Below are 7,840 nucleotides of genomic sequence, written 5' to 3'. Positions count from 1 at the left end.
AAGGGCTGCTTTCAGTGAGTTCATAGCCATTTTCTTTCCAGGCCCTCACATGGTGGAAAGTTCAAGCTTTGAGCTTTTTATTTTCTTATAAGGGCATCTATCTCATCCTGGGGACTCCACTCCCAAAACCTCATCCAAACCTAATTACCTCTTACAGGCTCCACCTTCAAATATCATCACATTGGAGAGTAGGCTTCGATATGAATTTTGGGAGAATACGAACATTCAGTTCACAGCCGATACCATGGGCCCAGGTGTGGGAGTGGTCTGGCCTACCTGCTCATGCAGCTTACTTGTGCTCCCTGGTCCTGCTTGTGTTTGATACCAGATGTACTAGTTCCATCATACAATGACTGTTGCTGGGCCTATTCAACCTTATGACTGGAATTGACAGAACCAAGCCTGAAATGAGCAATTGAAATGTATGGTTATGTAATGTGGTGTCCCATCTCTACCAGGGCCTAAAACCACACCAAAAGTCATTTTTCAAAAAGCATGTAATTTTCTGCTGCAGATGGCATGACCTTGCCCCAGAAACCTAGGGGCCTGAGTTGTGATTCTCTTAGTGGGGCATGGCATAAACACTACTCAGCCTTTTTTCTCACCACTGATACTTCCAACTGCTGATCTTACGTCTCAAGTGGTGGCAGACTTGCTTGCCCCTCATCTTGGACCTCCTGCAGAGTCCTCTCTGGCTCTAATCTTAAATCTGAAAGCTTTTCACATTGCCTAGTATATGAACTAAGCTGTATTTCTATACGTGGAATGTAGCCCATTAGGCATTGCACTTTTGTGTGTGTGTTAGGAAGTTCAAGATACACTCATTTGGAAGGGATGTCTTAGTATTTATTCAACCACTGGACCTCTAAAAATTTTATTCATATGTTAGGCCCTGAATTTTCCTTGGGCCCAGAATCTACTTATGGGACCCGTATCTCTTACCAAAACCTTCATTTTCTCCTATAGACATAATATCATTGATAAAATGAATCAAGGTAAAGTTCTATGGGATGTCCAGATGATCCAGATTTCTTTGAACTGTATTTTGACTAAAGGCAAAAGAGTTATTTTTGGATAAGAGTATAAATAAATATTTTTGTCTGATTTATGTGAATGCAAATGGCTTCTAATACTCTTTTCTGACTGAGATAGAAAAGAATATATTTGTGATGCTCCAGGAAGGGTGTGCCCCGGAGCAAGGTGGCTCTTTGCAGCTGAGGCTGACACTGCGGAGCTGACCACTGTGGTGTCCAGTGATGACATCCCCTGCAGCTAAGCAGCAAGTTCTTTGTAGGGGATCTGAGCAGCATGTTTCCAAGTTTACCGCAAGTCATAAAGAGGCTTTTAATTGTTTTTGTTGTTTTTTTTGACAACTATTTACAGAACTGAGATTTAAAAAAAAAAAAGTGAAGCAAAGCAAGAACTGAAACACATGATTACCTTTCTACTTTCTCTGCATTATCTGTGTATGTAAACCCAGACATATCTGCCTCTTTATTTCCTTATCTTTAGGTTAACATTTTGAGAAATGGTACATATTTCACTTCATTATATTCATATTCATTTCATATGGAAATCTTCAGCAATCTTTCAGTTCTTGTAAAGATCTGAGATGTGAGAGCCTCTTCTGGGGTCCTTAATCTGGATGGCCCAACCCACATTTGTCACCATTTCCCTGCTTCCTACAGTGAGCACACAAAATACGAACCCCAGTTAAAGCAGGGCCCACTTGGTATGTCGTCTTCACACAAGCAGCTAGAGAGGGGACCTAAAGACACTATAGGGTGAACTGACCTACAGTTACTGCTGTTAAGGCTAAATTCATTTAATCATCTCATTGTATTGATGGAATCTTGATGTCCATTCTTTGTCAGGGTACTTTTAAAAATATTACTGTATATGTGATACCACTTTCTACTTAAAAATTTTTAGGAGTTTTCCATTATCTTCAGAACAAAGTGTAAAGTCTTCAACATGGTCAACAAGGCCCAAGCATGATCTGACCCCTGCCCACTTCTCCCATCAAAGAGGGGTGCTCAAGATATAGGACGAGCCTTACAAAACAGTAGAGAGCAAGATACATTTTAAACACATGATTACAAGAATAATCACTTAATTATAGTACCACCATTACTTCTGTCTTTTTCTGAAAGTAGCTTGCTGTAAAAGCAAGCACAATTTCTCCTGCCGCAGTAAGGCATTAGTCTCTGGCATTATTTAGGGTTTTTTTTTTTTTTTCTTTTGGCTCGTGAATGTTCTTTTATCTGTGGGTTCAGCTTTGTTCAGTCACTGATGTTAGTGACTCCTACCAGAGTCTAGTGGTATTCTTGGAGCTTTATCCTCAACAGTGAGGTCTGTTCTCACAAACCAGCTTTTTTGGGGGGTAAGGTGGGCATTAAGTGTTACTTCTCCTATGGTATGTCTGTCTGGTGGGCAGGACTAGGGTACAGCTTGGGCTCTTGTCTGCATACTGGTGTCCACATAACTTGAATGGAGGCCAAGTGACCCACAAAATGCAAACTGGTCAATCCCCTAGCTGTGGCTTTCCCTGTGCTTCTCCTTGGGCCTCTCCCAGGAATGCTTCCTGCTTCAAACTGGTCAGATTCCTCTGGAACCATGACAACACCCTTGACAGCTTGAGAGCAGAGTCTGCTCTCACACCTCCCCCCATCTTGGGTCCCTTGGATAAAAAGCATTTTCTGCCACTCCTTGGCCCTTTCAAACGGATGAACCACACAGGGAAATTAACTTTTGGCCCTAGCTCCTGCTTTCCTCAATGTCCAGATATATTACTCTGTTTTGGGGGGCTTGGGCTATGATGTATATTTAAATCCTTGAGTTTCAAAAAAAGTCTCGTATGCTCTGTCCTTTAGAAAGGACGACAGGGAGTGGGGCTGGGTTGGGGTTGGCGGAGAGTAGGGAAACAGCTTACATTCACTGCCTTGGGGTGAGAGGTGACTGATGATAAAATGCCAAGGAGGCGGAAAGACAGAACATGAGATAAGTCTCTCCTAATATTTTGCTCTCCCCTACGGTCATCAGTCTGTGCTAGATCCCAGGATGGCAAGGCTGGCTTGGATGCTCACACTTAGACCCCACACTATTGATTCACTTAGGGCTGCGTGCCAGTTTTCTCTTCCAGCCCATACAAAACTAATCAAATTAATGGATGCTGCTGCTGGTTCTCATCAAATGCCATTAAAATACAACTCTTTCATGAATAATTCTAAACACTGACTCAAAGCAATTGATTACAAGAGCTACGTATTTCAAATGGGAGGCATAATTGATGTTTTCAATATGTTAATAGGCTTCTGAGGAATTCTGATATAAAAGTTAGAAGAGTACAGCTATAATCACAGTTCATTTGAGTATTAGAGCTTCTGACTAGGGTTTATTTTCCAATTTTGGCTTTCAGAGAACAACATGAAATCCCGTAAACCTGTTTCATCCTCCTTCACTCTGTCCAGTCTTGCTCATGGATTCCCTGAATACTTTAGGTTTGCACTTAAACGGCTACGATCTGCTCACAAAGTTATGTGGAACGGCATCTCAGACTACATGGTCAGTCATCATGTAATGGCTTGCCCAATCAATCACAGCAGCTCATCCATGCAAATCTGTAGGAGAAGAAATTGAGGAGTCAGGTTAGGATCTAGCACCACTGTCTCAGGACTTAGACTGGTGGACTTCCAGCTGCCACTCTGATATGCTGCTCTTCATCTTAATTGTCTCTCACACTTTGTCCTGGTTTGGCTTTTAGTACCTGCCTTGAGTCTCTCTTGCTTAAGAGTTTTTACACATTTTTCTGGCTCAACTGTACGCTCCCTTTTAATTAAGTTTTTGAAATTTGCTATCCTTACCGCTGATGATGATTAGTTTTATGCTCAACGTGGCTGGGCCATGTATGCCCAAATTAAACATTGTTTCTGGGTAAGTCTGTGAGGGTGCTTCCAGATGAGGGTAGCACTTGATTGGTAGACTGGCCTCTTCCGTGTGGCTGGGTAGAGAACAAAAGTCAGAGAAAGAAGAAATTCCTCCTTTTTTCCTGCCTCACTGATTGATTTGGAACATCTTGTCTCACCTTCTCCTGCCCTTGGATTGGGATTTGTATCATTGGCTCCCTTAGTTCTTAGGCCTTCAGTCTCAGACTGAATTACATCAATGCTTTCCTGGGTTTCCAGATTGTGGAGGCCAGATGTGGGACTTCTTAGCATCCATTGTCTCGTGAACCAATTCCTCGTAATAAATCTTCATATATATGTAGATATCTGTATCTATATCTCCTATGTATCTATATATCTGTATCTATATATCCTATTGGCGCTATTTCTCTGGAGAACCCTTACTATTATATCCCTCATTTCACAATTCCCCATAACAAATGTAACTAATGATCCTGCCTCCCACCTAACATAAAGGACTTGATTGGCAGAGTCCATTCCCCTACAATTTACCATGGAGGGGATCAGAGACTTTGAACACATTATTCTACATAAATGAGACAATTCTAAGAACACTACTTTACTCATTAAATAGTTACTCACTCAAATTTTATTGAGTAGGAACTATGACAAAAGATAACTAATGTACAATTTCTCCCTCACCTCTAATCATCATTATAGGCAATATCGAGGAGCTCATAATCTAATAGGAGATAAAGACATGTAAACATATAGAGGAAGAGACTGTTAAAAATCCTATAATAGATTAAAGGTAGGTCATGCAGGAACACAGTGGAGGGTCAATTGGTTCTACTTTGGAAGGTGAAGAAAGATGTAATAAAAAAGAGTTGACCTTGGGGGTCATGGTAAAAGGAGAATTACAAACAGAGGACATAAACAAAAGTAGATAGAGTTGGCTCATTAGGGGAGCAGTAAGTAGTTCAATATGACTGGATGATTAGAACCCACTGAGCGTGGAAGAGAAAAGCAGAGAAGCAGAGAGAGTCTTGAGTGCCAGACAGGATTATGTCTTTTATCTGTGAATTTCAAATTGATGTTTGTTAGAGAATCACCTATGGAACTTCTAAAATTCAGCTCAGTTTCAGTTCCAGCCTAAATCCACAGAGTTGGAACTTCTAGGTGTGAGATCTGACTGTGTATATATTTTATAAATGCTCCTCTGACTAGAAATTCCACAAATAGTTTCTTGTCCTTTGTGGGCACAGAGCTAGAAGACATTTCCCAGCACCCTCTGCAGTTAGAAAGGCACTGCATCAGGGTCCCGTCAATGGAATGCAAAAAGTGATGTATGCCACTTTTCTTCCCAAAACTTCCTATAGAATCTTTCTCCTCCTCTCTCCTTCCTCACCATACACAGATACACAGAAGACCGAAAGACCCCAGGGAGTCAAGGAACCACTTGTTTGAATATACCTGAATCCTCAAGTCACTAAATGGAAGGCCACCCAGTGGATATCCAATTCAACTGCCACATGAGCAAGAAATGAACTTTCATTGTTAAGCCATTGGGAATTTGGAGTTATACACACCATCACTAAAAAACACTGCTGAGCAATAAGTGACCACTGAAAAAGTTGTCATGTGATAATATTTAGACTCTAGGGTGTTCCAGAAAATGTGGAAATGGATAGCACTAAACAGGGTGAGAGTGGGGAAGGTCAGGTAAGATTACACTACAGGAATCCCAGGAAGAGATGAGATTTCTGCACGGCAGTAGGTGATAATGACACAGAATAAGGGATTTAACCTGTGAGACATAAAGAAAATATAATCTATTCCCCCTGAAGACCATTTGGATATATAAATGACAGAGTCTTCCATTTTTCTATAATATTTGAAGCTCTTAATATTGCTCTTCAAATTCAAGGACATTATAATTTGTTCAAAGGTAATTTAATAGTAATTCCATCATTATCATATCTAAATGGTAATTGTTAGAGTTGTATTTCTGGTTTTGGCCCATCTCTTTCATCGTATACATTTTGTTTCAGTCAATAGCGGCAATTTTGAAATGCAGATCTTTTCTAGTGTGGTTAGGTTGAGGTCAACTGGACTATCCAGATAAATTAATGTATTCAAAAGAAAAAAAAAAAAAACCACAATACTGTTTTAAAATGTTATTCTTTAAAGCACTGTGGCTTGACCGAGGTGTTGCCTCGAATCTATGAAAGACAGATAACTCTTCCTAAAAGGCAAGGCTGGAGTGACATCCTGTTTTGGAAATGACTCTCTCAACTGCATCCAAATACAGCCAGGAAGATCCTGAAGTGCTGGGGCTCAGGTGTCTGTGGCTGCTCTCGTTTAAATGCTGAAGACCCCAGCATTTTCACTTCTGGCTTTATGAAAGGTGGTGGATTACTGGCACGATGCGAAAGTTCCGATAAGAGAAGCTGGTAAAGAATCACAAAAGAGAGGCAATAATTTAAGAACTCTAGGGCAGAGGAAACCTTGAGGAGTGAGTCTGGCCCTGCAGTTCAAGGGATTATAGCCATTGATTTTAGACAATTTAGCCACTTGCTTTAAACGAGGGGATCTGAACTTCTGTTAAAAGCGAAAAGGGATTATATTGCTGCTTGTAGAGATCAAAGCAACTACTGCACAGAGAGAGAGAAAATTGGGAGCTAAGAGCCTAGCCATGTTCAATGGCCGCGGCAGCCTGGAGCTGCAGGGGAAGGCAGGCAGAGTGGGCTCTGCGGAGCGCTGCGCACTGGAGGGGACCGGAGCTCGCGGAGCGGCTCGGCTTGCTGCCATTCAAAGGATGCTTTCACGAGCAGCCTTACTTGGTTCTCTTCAAAACTGTGAGGCGGTCCCATTTTGGGGGATGAGACACTAAAACTCATAGTGTTCAAGGGACACATCTTCAAGACCAGTACTTGTCCTATCACAGTACAGGTTGCTCACCCGGATAAAGATTTTTAAAAACAATACATTTTGGATGGCCCCTTCAAAATGAAGTTGTTTCTAGAGCCCATATTTAAATTATGCCTTCAAAAACTGGCCGTTAGCTAATCGATTATACTAATAACTACTTGTTCCCACCCTGACATTTGCCTGGGGGTATGTCCAAAACATGTCGAGGTCCATTCTTTCCCCTCCCTGAGGAAAGTGAAATCATGAAAGAAACCAGTTCCAATGCTGGAAATTGTATTAGGACAAATATGTGTTGTGGTTTTATAAATGTTGCTTAAATCAGAACACCTGGCAACGAACTGAATGCTTGTGTTACTGAACTCAAAGGGTTTGTTTTGCCTGCTCGTGTCAAGGCCAAAAGTCATGGACAGAAGTTTGCAGCAAAGAAGGTAAGGGATCATTTAAGGAAATGGTGCCAAGCCCGGTGATACAGGTGAGCTAGTGCATAAAGACCTCATTAGCAGATATGGAAGTCAGGTTCATAGACTCTGCCAATTGGCCTGCGCTAAGGTGAGAGGCAGTTGATCACTGCCAGCATGACCCTATGTCAGTCACGGAGTGGTTCTATCTGGTTTCACGGGAATGCTGGTAGGGTTGTTCCGCCTTCCAGTGTGTGGAATTGCAAGATGTTATCTTTAGTTTGACTATTCTTTCTGTGGTCAACAGATCTAAGGCTTTGTTCCTAAGACTGATGCTGACCTAAGGGCTTAATGATTAAGGGTGTGGTCATGCAGCATGCAGAAGGATAAAGAAAGAAAAGAAGCGAGTGAGCCCAAAGCCAGTTTGAATCAAGGAGAAAGAGAAGAAAAAGTCATTTTAAAGAAGTGAAGATTTTCATGGTTAGGCTTCTGCCATTAATTCAACCTTATCTGCTTGAATCATAGGATGTAACTTGTAAATTACATCCAGACAGCTGTTAGAACCTAGGTTCCTGAGAGAGAATTATTATTAGATATTAAGCACCT

This window comes from Pteropus vampyrus, unplaced genomic scaffold (assembly GCF_000151845.1).
Source record: "Pteropus vampyrus isolate Shadow unplaced genomic scaffold, Pvam_2.0 Scaffold140, whole genome shotgun sequence".
Lineage (NCBI taxonomy): Eukaryota > Metazoa > Chordata > Mammalia > Chiroptera > Pteropodidae > Pteropus > Pteropus vampyrus.
Note: the sequence above shows the minus strand (reverse complement) of the source record.